Raw genomic sequence first — 21,297 nt, forward strand, 5'->3', positions numbered from 1 at the left:
ACCTCCCTGGTGGCTGGTTCCTTCCTCCCAGCCTGCTGCTGTCTCTCTCGCTCTGTTTCCTTCCTCTGCTCTCCAAATAGAGGCATCCTCCAAGATTCTTCCCCACCAGCCCTATTTTCCATTCTCTCTATTCTTTCTCCCTTTCACCAGGACCGTGGTTGCAGCACTCAGTGGATTTAACTAATGTCAGGACCCTGGGGTTCCAGACCGAAGGCTCAGCCCTTTCACTCCTGGGGTCCTCACCTTCCCCTGTAGGAAAATGAAGGGATGGTTGAGAGCAGTGGTTCTTACCCTGGCTGCACACTAGCCCCACCTGGTGGTGGGATTAGAAGGACATGAGAAGGTTAGGGGTGGGAGCAACTAGACCATTTCTAGAATGAATGTGCTTTCCTGAGCAGCAGTTTGGAGATGTAAGTTGTTTTGAAATTGTCTTCACACTTATTAACATATTAGGGGGCTCTTCAAATGCTTACTGATGTGTCCAGGCCAAATTGCTCCAGACTTAGAAAGCTGAGTGCAGTTTCCTGGTATCTTCCTTAAAGGTCTCCTGCGTTGGGCTCAAATCCCCATAAAACGGACTACACACAGCCCACGCAAAAGCCAGGATTTACTCCAACATCCATGTTTGCCCTACCTTCTTCCTCATCCCGTGTCCAGTAAGATTTTTTTTTATAAAGAAGCAGGCTGAAATCTATGAAATTATAATAATGTCTAGTCCTTTCAGCACACTTATAAACATGGCTTATCTGTAGTGATACTCCCCTCCTTCTAGGCTTGCTCTCTAAGAGGCAAACACCTGTTTCATTCTGTTCTGGCTATTTTTGGTCCAGATTTGGCCCTTGGATATGTACTGTCACAGTGCTTCTTGTACACATTAATGTGCAAATAAATTGTCTGAAATTGTCTTAAATGCGAGTTCAGTTTTCAGCTGTTCTTAGGTGTAGTCTGAAATTCTACATTCCTCCCAGGTCACGCTGAGGTTTCTGGTCTATGGACCACACTTTGAATAATGAGGGTCCGTAATGTTCACTGGAGGGGACGCCTAGTGTGGAGAACAAAGGATCTCCAAGATGACAGGTGGAAAAATCCCTTATTCCTTTCAACCATGAGCTATCTTAACCCTCTATCCTCTGCATAAGGTCGCTTTCTGCATAAATCTGCATGAAGCCAGTATTTTCTGGACGATGTAAGACATTCATCAGATCAAGTGGCATCCCCTTGTTTTGCTTGGTTTTGCTTTGTAACCATAACTCCCCTATCATGAGTCGTTCTCCATGGAGAGGGTGGGTGAGCCATTTCCTGCCGTGGCAACACTGGTGCTGTGCCCCAGTATCCTTCTTTACCCTCTGGAAAACCCTGCTGCCTAAGCCTGCTATAAGCAGATAATTCCCCTGTCTGTTTCCCAAAGCTATGGCATCGAGTATCTGGAACTTTTATACCCTGGCCTGCTACTGTCTCTTGCTCAAGACAAGTTCCTATTTTCAAGAAGCCATCGAGATTGCACATCTGTCTCAGTACCTTGCCTTTAGTAGGTGATCAATAACTTTTTTCCAGTTTTGATTGGTTATCTTTATTAGATACCAATAAAGTATCTCCCTGGAGACAGAGAAGCCACATTCTTTACATGGCATTTCAGAGGAATGGTTAACATTTGCTTTAGATTTATTTACAGACCATTTGGGATATTTCAAAATATCCATGTCCATCTATGTCCTCTTCAGGGATTTACTTCTTGTAATGTTTAGAGCCAGATTAATTCCTTAATGCCAACTTCTACAGATTGGCTGTTCTGTCTCTTGGGCTGCCTGCTCCGTGCTTGCCTGAAATTCTGCTTTGAACTGTAGCTAGCCATGGTCTGAATGTCCCTTCTCCTTAAAGCCAGGTCATTTTTATCAAGAATCAGTCAATTGAATCAGCGTGTTACAGGTGACAGAATCTCAATTCAGTGAAGCTCAGCAGAGAGGGAGAGAGAACCTTCAGCCTCTGATCAGAGGAGACACAGTAAAGGAAAAGATAATTGAGCTGCGCCTTAGAGGATGCAGACAATCCTAAGTGAAGATGTGCAGGAGAGCATAAAAGTATTGGGAAAGAAGTGGATGAAAACTTGGCAGTCAAATGTGCAATGTCGGTTTAGCAGATAATACAGAGTCCATGTTAACTGTGGCCAAAAAAATGATATGAAATGGAGTATAATGAGTCAATGACATGAGGGTGAAAATGGCAGGCAGACTGTGCAGCGTTTTGTATGTCAGCCTGAAGAGATTTAAATTAACCTTGTAGGAAATGCTGAGTGATGGAAGATTTGTAAGCAAGTAAATGTCACAAAGTTAATGTCCTTGCACAGATATGTTTTTTTGTGGTGTCTAGCTCATCTGCAGATGATATATGAGTCTAAGCATGAGTAATAATCTTCCCAAATTTGGTTTATCTTAGTGAATGTACCATGTACATGAGGAAAAAAATGTCTATTCTATAGTTACAGGATATAGTGTTCCAGAAATATTAATTATGTAAAATGATTGTGTGATTTACAGGTCATCTTTATTTTTACAATTTGGGGGTTCTTCCAATTGTGTGTTATTTAATTGTTGAGAGAGGGTGTTAAGATCCCCAATTGCGATTATAGAATTTCTATTTCTCCCTTTGATTCTCTCAACTGCTTCATTGTATATTTTAAAGATCTATTTTTCAGTACACATATTAATAATGATTATATGTCTTTTTGTGTACAATTTCAGCCACTCCAACCTTATTACACTTACAGCTTACATGATATCTTTTCAATCCAACTGCTTTTACCTTATCTTTGAATTTAAAGTATGTATCTGGTCAATAGCATACAATTGGGTATTACTTTCTTTAAAATCAGTTCTGACAGTCTCTCTCTTTTAATTAATGTTGTTTTACAGTCTACTGACCCTTACGGTTTGTATTGAGAAGTCAGTGGCCTTTGGAATTGATACTAAAGAAAAACTATTTATGACAGTTGTTAAAGATGGTAAGGAAGACTTTATTCAAGAAGAGTCTACTGCAGTGGGATTTTGCAGGCTCAACTCCAAATGCAACAGGGACAAGTGGAGATTTGTAGCCAAGGAGCAAGGTGGGGTCAGCAAATTACTCTATTGTCTGGATATGCCACAGTTTGTTCACCTCCTGAAGGACATCCTGGTTGCTTCCACGTTTTGGCAATTATGAATAAACCTGCTGTAAACATCCTTGTGCAGATTTTTGTGTGAGCATACTTTTTTGATTCCTTTGGGTTAACGCTAAGAAGTGTAATTGCTAGATCATATGGTAAGAGTATGTTTAGTTTTGTAAGAAGCTGCCAAACTGTCTTCCAAAGTGGTTGTACTATTTGCATTCTCACTAGCAATGTATGAGAGTTCCTGTTGCTCCAGGTTCCCTCTAGCATTTGGTGTTGTCAGTGTTCTGGATTTGGGGCATTCGAATTGGTGTGCAGTGGTATTAATTTGCATTTCTCTGATGACGTATCATGTGGAACATCTTTTCATATGCTTATTTGCCATCTGTGTGTCTTCTTTGGTGAAGTGTCCATTAAGGTCCTTGGACCATTTTTAATTGGGTTGTTTGTTTTCTTATTGTTGAGTTTTAAGTGTTATTTGTATATTTGGGATAACAATCCTTTATCAGATGTGTCTTTTGCAAATATTTCTTTTTAGCCTCTGTCTTGTCTCTTCATTCTCTTGGCAATGTCTTTTCTGGAGGCAGAAGTTTTTAACTTAATGAAGTCTGGCTTATTAATCATTTCTTCTATGGATCATGTCTTTGGTATTGTATCTAAAAAGGCATCTCAATACCCAAAGTCTTGTCGGTCTTCTCCTAGGTTCTCTTCTCAGAGTTCTGTAGTTACACATTTAACCCCTAAGACTGTGATCCATTTTGAGTTAATTAATGGGAAGATTATAAAGTCTATACCTAGAATAGACACAGGTCTAGATGTTCAGTGGTTCCAGCTCCATTTGTTGAAAAGACTCCTTTTCCTCCACTGTACTGCCTTTGCTCCTTTGTCAAAGATCAGGTGACTGTATTTATGGGAGTCTTATTTCCTGGGCTCTCTATTCTGTTTCATCGATATATTTGTCTTTTCTTTCGCCAGTACCAAACTGTTTTGATTACTGTAGCTTTATAGTGAATCTTGAAGTCAGGCAGTGCCAGTTCTCCAACTTTGTTATTCTTCTTCAATATTGTATTGGCTGTTCTTAATCATTTGCGCCTCTATATAAACTTTAGAGTCAATTTGTCGATATCCTTAAAATAACTTGCTAGAATTTTGATTGGGATTCTGCTGAATCTGTAGATCAAGTTCAGAAGAACTGACATCTTGACACTATTGAATCTTCCTATGCATGAACACAGAATCTCTCTCCATTTATTTAGTTCTTCTTTGACTTTATTCATCAGACTTTTATAGACTTTCTCATATAGATCTGGTACATATTTTGTTAAATTTATACGTAAATATTTCATATTGGAGGTACTAATATAAATGGTATTGTGTTTTTAATTTCAAATTCCACTTGTTCATTGTTGGCATTTAGAAAAGCCATTGACTTTTGTATGTTAACCTTATATCTTACAACCCTGCTGAAATTGCTTATTAGTTCCAGGAGTTTCTATTGATTCTTTTCAATTGTCTATGTAGATGATCATATCATCTGTGAACAATGTCATAAGTCTTACTTCCCAATCTGTATACCTTTTGCTTCCTTTTCTTGCCTTATTGCATTATGAAGGACTTCTAAAATTAATAGTTTAATTAATGTTATCATGGTCTATTTTGCTCCATCCATTTACTTTTAATCTACATGTGTCTTTCTATTTAAAGTGGGCTTGTTGTATACAATGTATAGTTGGGTCATGTTTTTTAATCAATTCTGTCTTTAATTGGTACATTTAGACAATTGAAATTTAAAGCAACTATTGATATATTTAAATTAATGTCTACCATATTTGTTACTGTTTCTATTTGCTACCTTTATTCTTTGGTCCTATTTATGTCTTCCACTCTTTTTCTGCCTCTTGTGGTTTTAACTGAGCATTTTATATGATTTCATTTTCTCTCCTTTCTTAGCATATTAGTTATACATCTGTTTTGTTTTTAGTGGGTTTCCTAGAGTTTGCAGTATACACCTATAACTAATCCAAGTCCATTTTCAAATACACTGTGCCACTTCACAGGTAATGTGAACACCTTATAATAATAAAATAATCCTGTTAAAAAACAAAATTCAACTGAATAAATTTGAAGATTCCGTTGAAAAAAAGGAACAAAGAGCAAATGGAAACAGAAAACATAATGACAAGATGATAGAGTTAAACCCAACCGAATAATAATTACATTAAATGAAAATGGCCTAACCTCTCCATTTAAGGGGGAGGGTATCGCTCAGTGGTAGAGCACATGCTTAGCATGCACAAGGTCCTGGGTTCAATCCCCAGTACCTCCATTAAATGAATAAATGAATAAATGAATGAATGAATGAATGAATAAATAAATAAAACTAATCACCCCCCATTTAAAATTCGGAGATTGCCTGATTGAAGAAAGGAACCTAGATACATAAATATAAAGACATAACTAGGATAGAAGTAAAAGGATGAAAAAGGAAATGCTATTTAAATATCAAAGGAAAGTTGGCATGCCTGTAGTACCATCAGTTCAGTAAGCTTCAGAGCAAGGAATATAACCAGGGATAAATAGGGATACTTCCTAATAGTAAAGGAGTTAATTCATTAAAAAGACATACAATATTAGAAGTGTGTGCAGCTAACAACACAGCTTAAAATACACGAGGAAATAAGTAATAAAACTGAAAGAACTAGAAAACAATCTACCATTTTAGTTGGATATTTCAGCAGTTCTCTTTCAGTAATTAATAGAACATTAGACCAGAAAAAAAAAAAATCAGTAAGGATACGGAAGACCTAAACAACACTTTTAATTAACTTGACCTAGTTGAATTTTATATAACAATGCCCCCCCAATCAAAATAGACGTCTTTTCAAGTGCATATGAAACATTCACCAAGAAAGTACATATTCTGGGACAAAAAAACAAATACCAAGTTACTTGAAGGATTGAAAGCATACAAATAGGTTCTCTGAAGACAGAGGAATTAAATTAGAAATTAATCAAAGAGATGTACCTGGAAAATCCCCCAATATGTGCAAATTAAATAGAACGCTCCTAAATAACTCAGGGGATGTGGGAGAAATCATGAAGGAAACTAGAAAATAGTCTGAATGTAATAAAATAAAAATACAACCTGTCAAAATTTGGGAATGCAACAAAAGCAGTGCTTTAGAAAGGGAACTTTATAACATTAGGTGCTTATATGAGAAGAAAAGAAAGTCTCAAATCAGTTACCTAAGCAAGTCAAATTAAGCAAAAAGTAAGGAGAAGGAAGAAAGAAAATAGTACAAGTAAGAGCAGAAATCAAACAGAAATTGAACAAATAAATAGATGTTAACTAAACTTACTGTGATGATCATTTCACAATATATGTAAGTCAAATAGTTGTGCTGTGCACAGACTTATACAGCATTGTATGTCCATCTTATCTCAGTAAAACTGGGGCAAAATAGAGAATATCAACAAAACCAAAGAGCTATTTCTTTGGAAAAACAGGCTCTACATCCCTCTGACCCAGGGATGCAGAGATAGGCACCTCTGTCTGCACCACCCTTTCAGGGCTGAGATACTAACTGCCATCAGCCTGAATGGTGTTGGGGGGGACGCCTTGCTAACGATGTCCCTCCTCCAACCTCCTGCCAGAAACATGAGGGACTCGAGGTCCTTCTCAAAGCACAATGCAGCCTTTGATATCCTGGCTGCAGCAGGAGGCCCAGGGAGGATGGGAGGGGCAGCCCAGCCCTCAGGACCCATAGTCCTTGCACTGTCAGGCCTCTGACTAGGGAGCAGAGCTCCTCCCTGCCTCTCTGCAGATCACTTATGCCTATCAGGCTGTGGCACATTCCACACATTCTAGGATTGAGACACACAGTATGGTTCTTGTGGGGGTGGTCAGGGTGGGGGAGGAGGGCAGAGAGCATCCCAGGAATCAAGGCTGCTGTTCTTGCTCCCTCCCTGACTGGCCTGGCCCACACTGACCTGCCTGCCACTGGGAAAGGGCTCCCCACCCAGCCTCTCTCTGCAAACACCTCCCTTAGCTGTCTGGGTGAAGCTGGAGCTGTGGGCACAGCGTCTCACCTCACCCCCAGCAGCATCAGCGAGCCAATCCCCAGTCCTGGCTCCCAAAGTCTTGGTCAGAAGGAATCCCAGAAATCGCCTGATGTAGCCCAGCATCTTACAGGTGAGAGGATGGAGGACCAAGTATGTTGAGGCTGTGCATGAATGAAATTTAGTTGCATGAAACAAACCTCATTTGCCTTTTGGATAGTCAGCAGAGCAGTTGACATAGTGAGCTGAACTTTGGAAAAGCCTCCCATGAGATCTTGCAAATGAGATGGGAAAAAGTGTGGGCTGAATCCAAATAAGGTTAGACAGATTGATGACTGATTTAAAGACTACTAATAAGTTACTTCCTTGCTCTCTTGGATGCTATCTTCAGAGCAGGTTCTTAGTCACGGCTCTCATTCCATTCCAGGCCAAATTTTAATAGTCTTGGATGAAGGCATAAATTCATTTCTTTAAATAATGTTGAATGAGTGCCTACTCTGTACTGAGCACTGAGTGACACTGTTGAGTGAAAACAGAGCCCCTGCCCTCAAAAAACCCACAGTCCATTGAGGACTTAGAGGTCAGTCAAAGTGTCAGAAAAATGGTTGTGCAGTAACGGCTGTGACAGGGCGAAAGGGAAGTCCTGTAAGAGCACATCAAAGGCGACTTTCATCTAGGTGGCGAAATCAAGGAAGACTTCCCTACAGAAGTAATTTTTAAGTTAATATCTGAAAGATACGTAAGAGTTACAAACACAAGAGGGAAAAAGAATTCCAGAGAGAGGGACCAGTGTGTCTCTCCAAAGCCCTGTTCCAGGGGGGAATATGACTAGTGTGAAGGAATGAAAAGCCAGTGAGCTGAGGCGAGGGCGCAGGGAGCCCTGAGGAGCTGCATTCATCTGCTAGAATGTAAGCTCCATGGGGGCAGAGAATTTGTGTTATTTTGCTCACAGCTGTGTCTCCAGTGCCTAGAGCCATGCCTGCCTCATGTAGGTACCGAGAAATATTGAGTAAATGAATGAATGCTGATGTTGGAAGCTGGTAGAGTATGTAAGGGATATGAACAATAGGAGTTTTGTAGCGCTTTAAGCAGAGGGACATTGTGAACTAATTTCTCTGTTTTGTAGAGATTAGCCTGGCTTCAGTGTGGAGAAGAGACCAGAGGGGGCAGGAATAGATATGTGGGACCAGCTAGGATAAGCATTCTATTTCTGGATGAAGGCAGGTCAAACTAAGCTGTGGTACTGCAGGGAGAGCAGAGTGGAGAGTATTAAGAGATGTTTAAGGGACTTGTTGAGGACCTCCTGGACATGAGCTGGTCAGAGTCATTGTTGAGGTGGGACAGATGGTGAATAGGAAAACAGAATCAGAATTCACCATTATCTCAAAAACCTCGAAGGAAATGTCACAGTAAGATAAAAAGCACATGAAATAAATGTAAAAATCTTAAAATACAATGACACAAGTACAGAGTGGGAAACAGCTAAAAGCAACACATATAAGAAATATGTCAGAGTTTTAGGCACCCTCAAGCTCCAAGTATGAATTTATTCGTAAATGAGGCTACCAAACATTAACGCAATGTAGGCCACATGAGGAGATTTACTGTGTCAGAAAACAAGATGGCGAGCCTTGCTGTGCTCTGGGCCGGCTGATGGGCTGTGCATTCAGCTCTAGATGACAGATACTGAAATAGGCATTTATTGATGGGAACTTCCTGAGAAAAGGGCAATAACTCAGCAAAGCAAATCATCAAGGAATACCTCAGTTAACAGAGGACATTTAGCAAACATGAGAAAAAACTCAGAGGGAACAGTCACATTTCAGTGCTTAAAGGCTCTCATGAGAGATTGTACTTCTGTGGTCTCTGGGAGTCTAATCCAGGGTGAGCGTTACAGGACGAAAGATTTCCACTTAGTGACAGAAAGAGTTTCCTAAATCAATCTGTCCCAAAATAGAAAACTTCAGCAACCCTGGAGCCTCCTTGGGGGAGAGTAAGCAGATGAAGGCTAAGCGAAGGCGGAGCCAGGTCATGAAACACAAGGCTTGTGTTTCTGGCTGCTTGGATTCTGGGCTTGATTCTCAAAGCAATGTGGAAACATCACGAGCATTTTAAAGGAGGCCTGCATCCTGTTCTAGTTTATGTTCTGGGAGGACCACTTCAGTGTTGAGGATGCCCTGGGCGCGAGCCTCCCTGGAGTGGTCAGGCGTGTCTGGAGCATGCACCAGCGCACACCCAGCTGCTGATTCTCTGACTGAGATTGCATTGACCGTGTAGATCAATCTGGGGAGAAATGACATCTTGACAACACTGACAAATCCACGTATGCAGCATGTCTCTCCATTTGTGTAGGTCTAGTTCAGTTTCTCTCATCAATGTTTTATAAACGTGAGCACATAAATCTTGCATGTATGTTGTTAGACTTTTCTTTGTATTTTGTGGTTTGGGTACTGGTGTGACATATTGTTCGTAGAGTCTTTAGGATTTCCTACATAGATAATCATGTCATCTGCAAGTGAAGACAATTTTCATTTCTTCCTTTCTAATCTTAATACTACTTATTTTTTGTTCTTTCTTTCAGTACACCTTTGAATAGTAGTGAGGGTGGATATCTTTGCCTTGTTCCTGATCTCAGGGATAAGCATTCAGTCTTTTATACATTAAATATGATGTTAGCTATACATTTTCATAGTTGACCTTTATTAGATTGAAGAACCTCCCTATTATTTCTAGTTTCTTGGGAGATTCTTTTATGAATGAATGTTGACTTTTTCCAAAGTGCTTTTTTCTGCATCTATTGAGATAATCACTTTTTATCGGTTGATATGGTGATTGCATTGATTAATTTTTGAATATTGAACTAACCTTACAAGGATAAACTCTCGTCTTCATTATGTGTTATCCTTTTTATATATTGTTCAATTTAATTTACTACTATTTTGCCAAGGGCTTTTGCATCTCTGTTTGTGAGGGATATTTGGGCTGTAAATTTATTTTCATGTAATGTCTTTGTCTAATTTTGGTATCAGGTTAATACTGGATTTATAAAACAAATTGGAAAATATTTCATCCTCTTCCATTTTTGGGGAAAAAAAATTCTCTAGAATTGGTATTATTCCTCCCTGAAGTGTTTGGTAAAATTCACCACTGAACTCATGTGGACTAGGAGTTTTCTTTGTTGGAAAGTTTTTAGCCACAAATTTAATTTTTTAGTAGGTATAGCATTGTTTGGACTACCCATTTCTTCCTGAGTGAGCTTTGGGAGTTTGAGTCTTTCAGGCAGTTTTTCGATTTCATGTAAGTTCTCAAATTTATTGGTATAAAGTTGTTCATATTATTCCCTTATTAACCTTTTAGTTGCTATTGGATCTCTAATAAAATCTTCTCTTTCATTTCTGATATTGGTAACTGGTACTTTCTCTCTCTCTCTTTTTTAATTGAACATACCAGATAGAAATTTATAAATTATAGTTTCATGGATTTTCCCTATTGTTTTTCTGGTTTCCACATTGTTGATTTCTGCTCTTATCTTTATTTCCTTCTTTCTGCTTCCTTTGTGTTTAACTTGCTTTCTTTTTTATAATTTCTTAAGGTGGCAGCTAAGATCACTGTTGAAACTTTTCTTCTTTGAAAGTAATTAATGTCATACATGTTCCTAAAACATTTCTTTAGCTGTATCACACAAATTTTTACATGTTGTGTTTTCATTTGTCTAACTCAAAGTACTTTAGAATTTCCTGTGTGATTCCTTCTTTGATCCATGAGTTACTATTTAGAGTATATTTTTAAATTCCTAATTATTTAGAGTTTTGGAGGCTGTATCTCTAGTTTTATTTCTAGTGTAATGCTGTAATGGTCAGAGAACATGCTTTGTGTTATTTCAGTCCTTATACATTTGCAGAGGTGTGTTTTGTGGCCTAGAATGTGACTTACTTTGGTGAATGTTCCATGTGTACTTGAAAAGAATGTTTACTTTGCTATTGTTAAGTCGAATACATGTTAATTATGTCAGGTTGGTTGATAGTGTCCTTTGAGTCTTCAACCACATGTTGGTTGAAAGTTTCCTCAGTGTCCTTCTGTTCCTTCAGTCTCCTTCACGTCTTCTTCAGGAGTCATACAATCATAAATATGTATGCACCTAATAATAGAATTTGAGAATACAAAAAGCAAAATAGTGTAACTGAAAAAAATCCACAGTTGTATCTGAAGACATCAACACTGAGAGCACAAGTAGATGAAGAGAAGTTATAAGAGAAAAGAAGAGAAAAAGTAGAAATTCAACCCATATTTCTTCATCATCAGTATAACCTCACCATCATTAAACATTTATTGTCTCCCTGAGATATGCTTTACCATCAGGGGTTGAAAACTTCTATGTCTACAAGGGCCAAGCAGTTACATAAGTTAGTGGAGTTGGCTGGGTGACACCTGCTTTAGAGGAGGTCAGGGAAGCAACAGAAAGAGGTACAGCCCTGATGCACAGGAGGGGACATGGCCAGTCTAAGGAGGAGGACCCCGCTCAGCTGTTATAAAATGAGAAACATGCTGTAAAATATGACCAGACTTTCTTATTTGGCATGGAAACCAGAAATCCATGTCTTCAAGTGAATATCCTCATTTTTTTAATGTTGGAAAGGTAAATCAAAATAATACTTGAAACACTGTGTGGACCGATACTTTAGTACAAACAAACTTGCCTGCAGGCCAAGTCCAGCCCAAGGGCCTTTTCTTTGCAACCTCAGATATAAACGCTAATAATTCTTCCTCTTGGAGAGCTCACAATTTAGTTGGAATTACAAGATATGCACTTGCGTTATACGTTTCAAGGGAAACCATGGTGGGTGCCATTGAGAGATAAGAACAAAGTGGGATGTATTCAGACTTTTACTCATTCAACAAACATGCATTTATCACCTACTGTGTCCCAGATATTATTCTAGGTAGTGGAGATTCATCAATGAAAAAAACAGATGAAGTCCTTGCCCTCAAAGATCTACAAGTCTAGTGAGAGGATAAAGACAGTGAAAAATCATAAATGAATAAATAATGTAGTGAGTTATAAGAGGATATGTACTTTTTTTTTTAATTAAAAAAAAAAAAAAAGATTGGAACTGCCAGGGTAGAAGGGCTGCAATTTTCATTAGGACAGAGAGAGATGTGGTCGTTGAGAAGGTGACAACTGACCAAAGACTTGAGGACGTGAGGGAGGGTGCATGAACATCCAGGAGAAGAGCATGCCAGGAGATGGGAATAGCCAGTGCAGAGACCTGAGGCAGGAGTGCATGCTAGAGGAAGACCAAGGTAGAAAGTGTTGCTTGAACAGAGTATGCCAGGGTGAGGGATCAATCATGTTTGGGAGGAAGCAAAGAGCACCTTGAAAAGGGGTCATTGAGGAGTGTTAAGTAGAAAGGCTGTTTGCAAAGGTATGCACAGAGTTAAGACAAACGAGCAAGGTCATGCCCTGGAGAGGTAGCACTAGCTTGATGGCTCTAGCACTTCTAGGCCAGAAGAGGGCAGCAGAGAGCAGGATTTCTGGAACCTCGAGGGGGCTGGCTGTGGGACAGGGCTTCTGGCAGGAGATGTGGTCTTTGGTGAAGGAACAGAGTCATGGCCACAACCAGGCTTGGCAAGGAAGGAAACAGAAGACTAAATACCTCAACCTCTCTCAGCTCCCATTTCCCCTTCCAGTACCACAGCCTGCCACCAACTGATCTAACTCCAAGCCAAAAGGCAGTGGAGCATGTTTGAAGATTCCTGTGGCCACTCTGCTGATGAGGAAAGGAGAGGGGAAAAGTCTGGAGAATGGATCCGGAGGGACAAAAGGAGAATGTCCAGGACAGAGAGAGTAGAGGGAGATGAGGCTTGTGGTTTTGTAAAGCATGGTAAGCCATCGCAAAAATATTACATTTTACTCTAACTGAAATGTGGAGCCACTGCAGGATTTTTTTAGCAGAAGATTGATATGTTGACCTTTAATTTGCAAAGAATCACTCTGGCTGTTCTGTAGCAATGGGCTGTGGGTGAGAGAAGAGCAGGAGTGGAGTCTACTGGCCTTGACTTGGACCTCGGTGATGGTGGAGATGGTGAGAAGTGTTCTGATTCTGGATATATCCAAATAAATCTAAAAGATTTCTAGATGGATTAAGTGTAGGATGTAGGAGAAAGAGAAGCATCAACAGTGACTAATGTTTTGGTCTGAGCACTCAGAAAGATGGATCCAGCGATCCCACTTCTGGGTACATATCTGAAGTAAATGAAATCACTCCTTGAAAAGCTATCTGTTCATTGCAGCATTATTTACAATCGCCAAGACATGTAAGCAACTTAAGTATCCACTGAAAAATAAATAGAAAATGTGATATATAGACATAGATAGATATGATGGAATATTACTTGCCATGAAAAAGAAGGAAATCCTGCCATTTGCAACAACATGGATGGACCTTGAGGGCATTATGCTAAGTGAAATAAGTTAGATAGAGACGAATACTGTACGATCTCACTTACATGTGAAATCTAAAAAAACAAACTCAGAAACAGAGAATAGATGAGTAGTTGCCAGAGGAGGGAATGAGGAGGTGGGCAAAGGGGGTGAAGGTGATCAGAAGGTACAAACCTCTGGTTATAAGATATATATAAGTCCTGAGGATGTAATGTACAGCATGTAGCCTATAGTTAACGATGCTGTATTGTGTACTTGAAAGTTGTTGAGAGAGTAGATCTTAAAAGTTCCTATCACAAGAAAAAAATTGTGATTATGTGAGGTGATGGATGTTAACTGGACTTATTGTGGTGATCACTTCACAGTTCTATACATATAACAGATCATCATGTTGTATACCTAAAATGAAAACAATAGTATAGGTCACCTATATCTCAAAACTGGAAAACAGAAGTAATTTTGAAAAAGAAAATTATAAGAACAGTAAAACCAAAAAACAAAAGAAAGAAAGAAAAAGCAAATATATTTACAGAACACCAACTTTGTGCTGGACACTCTTCCAGGCACTAGGGACAAAGCAAGGAATGAAACTGACCAGGAGCCCCACTCTTGTGGAAGTTTCAGAATGACGTTTGTCCAGCATTAGCAAAGACCCACCTGGCAAGAAAGGTCTCTTTCTGGAGACTCACCTACAACCCTAGTCCAACAGCCTCTTATTTCTCAACTATTTTCTACTCTACCCTCCACATCAAGACTCCCAGATGCCAGTTCTTTGGTTTTTATAACTAACACTTTGTTTAAAATTTTATATTTTAGTGAGGAAAACTCTTTTTATATTACATGTAATAATATAAATACATTTTGGTCAACAAAGTGAAAAATAAAAGAAAAAAGAACTTCACTTAATCCTTACAACACCCCATTAGAGCTTTACTAACATGGTCCCCAGGTTAGAGATCAGGACACCAAGAGTCTGGGTGACTCGCCCCAACTCACCTGCTGACAGGACAAAGCAGAGTCAGGGCTGGATCCCGGGAGGGGACTGCAGGGCCCTGGTCCTCACTACTCTGCCAGGAGGGCCCAGCAGTGTCTGTGTTGTAGCCCGACTGCCATCAGAGGTGCAGACAGGTCACTGCACAAGGGGCGAGGTGTTACCCAGACTTTCCTCTTGTCAAGGGTCAGCCGAGGTACTGGCCCAGCAGCTCCGGGGAGGAGGTGGGGCTGCTGACCAGGGCAGAGGTCACCATGCCACCAGCTCTGACCTCACCCGGACTGCTGACTGCTCTTACCAAAACATCAGTTTCCTGTTTCTTGGCTCCCACAGCCAACCTTAGGTCAAGGGCAGGCAACTGACGCCTCACCCTGAAAGGTTAGCAGTCAAAGTGTCTTTATAGTAACGGGTCCACTCCCCAGCCCATGTTAAAGATAAAGAAAATGAGGCCCATGAAAACCGAGTCATGTGTTCAACACTTACAGACAGTTTTGTTGCAAAGCCTATAGCCTCTCTTATAAGAGAACTCAGACCTCAGGACTCTCCGCTCAGCATGCTTCCACAAAACATGCTAAACTAATCAGTTCATGTTTTCAGATTAGGTTCCCCAGTGAGCAGGCTGGGACAGGAGGGTGTGCATGTGTGTGTGTGTGTGTGTGTGTGTGCACGCACACCAAGTCAGGATACAAGCCGAGGTCTGACACTCCCCACCACTCCCGGGGAAAGGAATTTCTCCTGAGTCCAACTTATCTTTAAGAAAAGTTCAGGTTTTATGCATCTGACCCAGTGAATGGGACAGGAAGGAGGTGCCCTTCCAGCCAGCGAGGCCACCTCAGGTGTCTTTCCTGGAGACACTCGCACCCGGGCACCAACAGGCCGTGCAAGCAGCATGGCTGGAAATAGTGAGAAATGGAAGGGACGTCAATGCCCATCAATATGAAAACAGTCAAATACTGACAGTGCATTTAGTCAGCAGTGAAAAAGAATGAAGCAGGTCTAGATGGAGAGTCAAGGAAAGATCTCTAAGCTATATTATGATGCAAAAACTGAAGAAACTTGCACACAGTGATAGAGTGTGGCCCCACTTATGTACAGAAGCACACTATATATGTGACTTTGAACGTACAGGAAAGAGACCACATCAGCCTGATGATGGTGATTTGTTTATTCACTCCACAGATGCACATCCAGGGCCCTCCCCATCCCCCTGGCCCTGGGCTGGATGAGGGGTCAGCAGAGCCCAGAGCAGACAACACCCCTCCTCCTGTAGCCAGGTGAGGGGGTGGGGTTGGTAGGAGAAGGGAGAAGAGCATTATCTCTCTTTTAAAAGTGCTCTGTGTTATCTGAGGTTTCTAGCAACAGTTATTCACATATGAAATATGTTGTTGTGAATATGTAAATATGTAAATAAACAAAAGAAGAAGGTGGTGGGAGAAGAGAGGAGGAGGAGAAATTCAGGGCTGAGTATGGCGTGTTGGAGGGGCTCTAAAAGGGGCCTGAGGGAGGGGGAGGGTATGCTTAGCATGCACGAGGTCATGGGTTCAATCCCTGGTACCTCCTGTAAAAATAAATAGACCTAATTACCTATCCCTACCAAAAATAAAAATTCCAAAAGGGGCCTGTGAGGTCTCCTTAGGCACTGACATCACAAGAGGCATCAGAATCCCTGGAGAGAAAGTCACTGGAAAACTGTATATACCTCCTAGATGATCTTGATTAGCTGAAATTTTGTTAAATACTGCCTCTGGGGTTCCTTTCACAGGGATGAGGATTCGGGTGTAGACTCCGGGGGACTTCAGTGCCGAGCTCTCCTTTCTTAATCTTCTGATCCACACCAAAATGAAGTTACAGACTTAACCAGCAGAGGGCAGCACAGGCAGGTTACTTAAGCTGCAGAGGAAAACAATCTCACCTGAGGAAACTATGGTCCTCCCACAGCTCCAGGCTTCCAGGTCTCTCCGAGGATTATTTTAACTGAATGAGATCTGGGGGTCCTAACCTCTGATGATGTAAGTCCCATGGATGCAAAAATATCATTGGCTTGGAGCAACGGAGGATTTTTTTGGTGAGTGTTTTATTTTTCATTACTCAATTCTAGTGGTTCTAAACCTAAGGCAGTTTTGCCTCCAGGGGGACATTTGATAATATCCGGAGACATTCTTAGTTGTCACAGCTGGCTCCTACCTTCCAGTGGACAGAGGCCAGAGATGCTGCTAAACCACCTACAATGCACAGGAAAGCCCCCACCACAAAGAATGATCCAGCCCAAAATATCAGCGGTGCCACCGTCAAGAAACCCTGCTCTATTCAGTCCACTCATGCTGATCCATATCTTTGGCAACTTATTGAATGATTATTCAACTGTTTCCATAGATCACAGGAAAGGAAGAGATGATAGGCAGCTGTTCAAATTGGACACCTGAGAGTTACTACTTCCCATTGAGCAGGAAATTTAGTGGCTGAGGGGTCCTATGGTTAGATTTGAATGTCATTTCTGCCCTAGACAAGCTGAATGGAAACAGGCACATTATACAAAATCTCTCAGCTTTCATTTCCTCTGATGTCAAATGACTATAAGCCCCAGGAGGGCAGGGACTCTCTCTATTTGGGGCAACAAAGTATATATATTCTCCTCACACATAGCAAGTCCTGGTGTGTTTATCTAAGGAATAAATAATACCTGACCTGCTTATGATCTTTTTTAAATCTGATATTGATTGCTACTTTTAAAATCTTGATTAGAAACTTGAATGTTAGGGATTATTTTTATTAACTGCACCTTGTCCTAGCAGGGCCAGGCCTGTACTGCATAATAGGTATAGTATCCTGTACTACACATGTACCAGTATTGGTGGTGGGAAAGACTGTAGGCTCTGGTCTCAGATAGCCTGGGTTTAAATCTAAGTTCCACTCCTACTTGATTTACCCTCTCTGTGCCTCAGTTTCTCTATCTGAAAAAATGGGGTGATAACAATTCCCAAGTCACAGAGTACTTGAAAGAATTAAAGTTAAAGGAGATAATGAAGGCAAAGCTCTTAGCCCAGTGCCTGGAACACAGCAAGCTCTCAGCAAAAGAAGGCTTTATAACGCATTTGGCCTCCAGCCTCCAAATCAAAGGCACCTCCTCAGTTAACTCTCCAGCCAGAAGTGGAGGCTCAGTACTGACATCAGAATCTGACCCCAGAGACCAGGCTGACCTGGCTCCTTCTGCTGCATGGAAATTCAGGAGCTCACCCTTACTCCCCACTCCATGTGCTGGAACGAGGGGTTTTGGAACAAACATTCCATATTCTTCTGTGTGCCCACTTAGTCATATTCAAAATACAGCCCCCATGATTAGTTATACAGAATTTTCATTCTGCTAAAGGGCCAAAGAACACTAATAAAGATGAAACCTGAAAATTGTTTGGGGAGCAGAGAAACAAATGAGGAAAAGAAAACTGCAGCCTTTGATTCAATAATGAATTTTGCATAAAGGGCTCCGTATTACAATGCACCAGAGACCATCCTGCCACACATTCTGCATTCCATTTTTTATGAGAAAGAGGAAAATGGAAAAAAAAAACACACTAAACTGATATTTAGGGCATATTAAAGAAAGTGTATTCAAGCATGTATCTTGATTTGAGCACGTGGACACAAACCATTTATATTTTATAGCATAGTAAAAGCTGGGAGTTGAAAAGAAGCATCTAGCCCAATCCTTTCATCTTCTAGAAGAGCAGATTGGAGCATCTGGGCATTAAGTCACAGGCCCACACCTCAGCCTTGTAATGGCCGACTTGGAAGTGGAGCCACAGGGCTTGTCCCTTCGTCCAGTCCTGCCTGACTCTGGGATTTGGCTCCTGACAGGAGGGGACTGGAAGGAAACTTGGGTCCTTCTTCTCCAAGTGCACTCTTCTCACTGGGCTTGCGAAGGTCACACATTCCCATAATCTTTACTGAGCACCTACTATGTGCCAGACGCCATTCTTGCTGCTTGGTGCTTGGGCTACAGAAGAGGACAGGACAGGTGCTTGCTCCTACTGCCTGTAACTTCCAGTGGGCAACACAGAGGATAAAAGTGCATGAACAAACTGAGCAACATAACTTCTGGCAGTGTTCCATTCTCCAGGGGAATTTCAAACAGTGCATGTGAGAGAGGGACTATGGGGAGGGTGACTTGGAAGGCCTCTCTAGGTAGGAACGTTCACTAGAGACGAGACCTGAACCACGAGAAGGAGCCAATCAACATGGACATTGGAGAGAAGATGGTCAGATCAGAAGGAACTGCAACCATGAATGCCTGGGGCAAGTGTGGGAGGCGGGGTGCACAGAAAGGAAGCCTGCATGGCTGGAACAGAGTGAGCGAGGGGGAGATGCCAGGAGAGGCGGTCAGAGCCTGGGCAAGGCCATGTGCTGCGGCTGCGGGCACTCGCCCAGCGTCTCCCTGGAAGGTGGAGGCAGGGCTAAGATTCAGACTGGAGTCTCCAGGCTCAGTTTTCATGGTTCTGTGTCAACTGTGCTGGGCAGACCCGTCCATCATGTTGAGTCACCAGGAGGTCAGTTGCAGGAGGACCCTGACGCACTGGACTCTGGCCACGTTGTGCTCACTCTCAGGACCTGGCATGGGACAGGCCTCCAAAGGCCAAGGGAGCCCACAGGGGTCAAGTGATCAGACAGCATGGCAATGAAAAGTGGACCCTCCCTTCCCTTTAGTCACAGAGACCCATTCAAGGTTAGTCGGTCATGAATCGGCCCTGCCAGCCAAGAGGAAGTGCTCAGTAGAGCCTGGGGCTAATTTTTTAACTGTTATCAATTTTTAATCACACAAGGACTTGTGAATACATTTTTCTTTTTTTAAATGAAAGAAATGAAAGAAAACATGGTCCTTAAGGCTCGTGCCCTCTGGAGTCCCCCTCCAACCCTGGTCATTTTGTTAGTTCTCCATCGCTGTTCCACTAGAGCTGAATACTATTACTATCAGTTAAATGGGAGGCCTTCCAGACCATTTCTTAAGTCTTAAAATGTATATGTGTGTACTCCTGGAAAAGATAGTGTGATTTTTACAGGTTCATTTAAATAAATTGTAGCATACTACATGTGATGGCCCTGCAACTTGTCTTTGCCCCCCACCCCGCCCCCTGCACACATGCAGACACACACACACACCAGAAAATAGATCTTGAATAGCTATCCAGGTTATATAAACACCCACCTCATTTTACTAATCGCCGTGTAACACTCCTTAGTATGATATGCCACAGTCTATCTCCCTACGAATTGTCATTTAAACTGTTTCCCACTCTTTTTTGCATTACAAATAAAATAGTGCAATGGAATATGGAGTAAAATGCTGCAATGGAACTTCCTCTCTGCCCACTTTGTGAATGCTCCTCTGTGTCATAAGGAGGACTTTGCTCTTAGATGCAACCCCCACATGGAAGCAGAATCAGCCGTGGGAATTTCTGGCAACCGAGCGGTCACCTAGAACCCAGAGACCTTGCCTCAGCACTGCCGTCCTCACCATTAGTCTGCTGCAGGCTGTTTGCCAATTCCCAATGCCTTTTGGATTCTGTAGAAAGAGGAACTTGTTTTTGATGAACTCTAAAAACTCTCACAGTAATGACAGTCTAAAACTCTGTGATCCCAGGTAGTGTACGTGTAGGGTTCTCTCACAAGTGGAAGTTTGATGCCCTTTCAGAGGTCATGAGGTGCTTGCAGAAGGCCCATGGATTGCAGTGTGACCCTCCAGGCAGTGGCACACACTGTAATGGTGAGATGACTGGTGCACTTACGCCGCTGAGATCTGCTGGCCCTTCTCCATGGCTGTCCTGGATAGCAGGGCATATGATGTCACCTTTTGCAAATTCTGTGTAAATAACTAAGTTATAATGAGTGAGGGGGAAATAATCCCCACCTACTTTGCATAGACTTTAGTCTACAAAGCACACAGGTTCTCATTTCATTCCTGGAACAACCCTGAGATATACACAGGAAAGGGAGAATTATAATATATTTTATAATAATGTTAATGGACTTGTTATTCATTACAGCCAAGTAGATTAAGACAACAAAGATTAACTGGTTGCCCAAGGCCATGCAGCTAGGAAGGGAGGGCAAAGCTGGAACCCAGGTCTTCTGATTCCCTGTCCTGTTCTCATGCACAGGGCAGCATTGGACTTTCCAGCTGTGTGGCTGTGAAGACCCATTTGTAATCCTTAATAACTAGGAGAAATATGCATCCTTAGCAGATTCTGAAGGATTTAGTGGAAGACCATATTCAGAGATAGAATTCAGGTCTTAAAGAGCCAAGTGAATAGAGGGAGGAGAGCCAGATTTTGGGGGAGAGGGCATGGGAATTAATGTAACTGAACTCTAAGAAGAAATGAGTAAGTTCAAGTTGTCTGAGAGGCTTTCACTCCACGCATTAAGTAAAGACACTCTCTGGGATACCTGAGCTAGCTGGTCATGAAGGCCTCTCTAGGGACTTGGCAATTAAGGTGAGACCTTGGGGATAAGCAGATTCCAACTTTGCAAAGAAACAGGAGAAAAGCAAACCAGGTATAGGGAACAGCATATGTGAAGTTTCCAAGATGGACAAACCCACTGAAAGGCCAAGGAGTCCCTCTGTGCAGGGAGCCAAAGGGGAGGGGGGATATAAAATAAGGTGGGCCCCCCTAC

The 21,297-nt window shown here is 41.6% G+C and overlaps 1 protein-coding gene across 1 annotated transcript in view; it reads right to left on the reverse strand.

The window, feature by feature from the left end:
- Window positions 1–14,968, reverse strand: part of SH3TC2 (SH3 domain and tetratricopeptide repeats 2) — a 172,123-nt gene extending 157,155 nt beyond the window's left edge. The window contains exon 1 of the transcript XR_012505697.1: window positions 14,640–14,968. The gene's annotated coding sequence lies outside the window, so the exon portion shown is untranslated. The remainder of the gene's footprint in view (window positions 1–14,639) is intronic.
- Between the last annotated feature and the right edge of the window lie 6,329 nt (window positions 14,969–21,297).

The sequence above is a fragment of the Camelus bactrianus genome, chromosome 3 (genome assembly GCF_048773025.1).
Source record: "Camelus bactrianus isolate YW-2024 breed Bactrian camel chromosome 3, ASM4877302v1, whole genome shotgun sequence".
Classification (NCBI taxonomy): Eukaryota; Metazoa; Chordata; class Mammalia; order Artiodactyla; family Camelidae; genus Camelus; species Camelus bactrianus.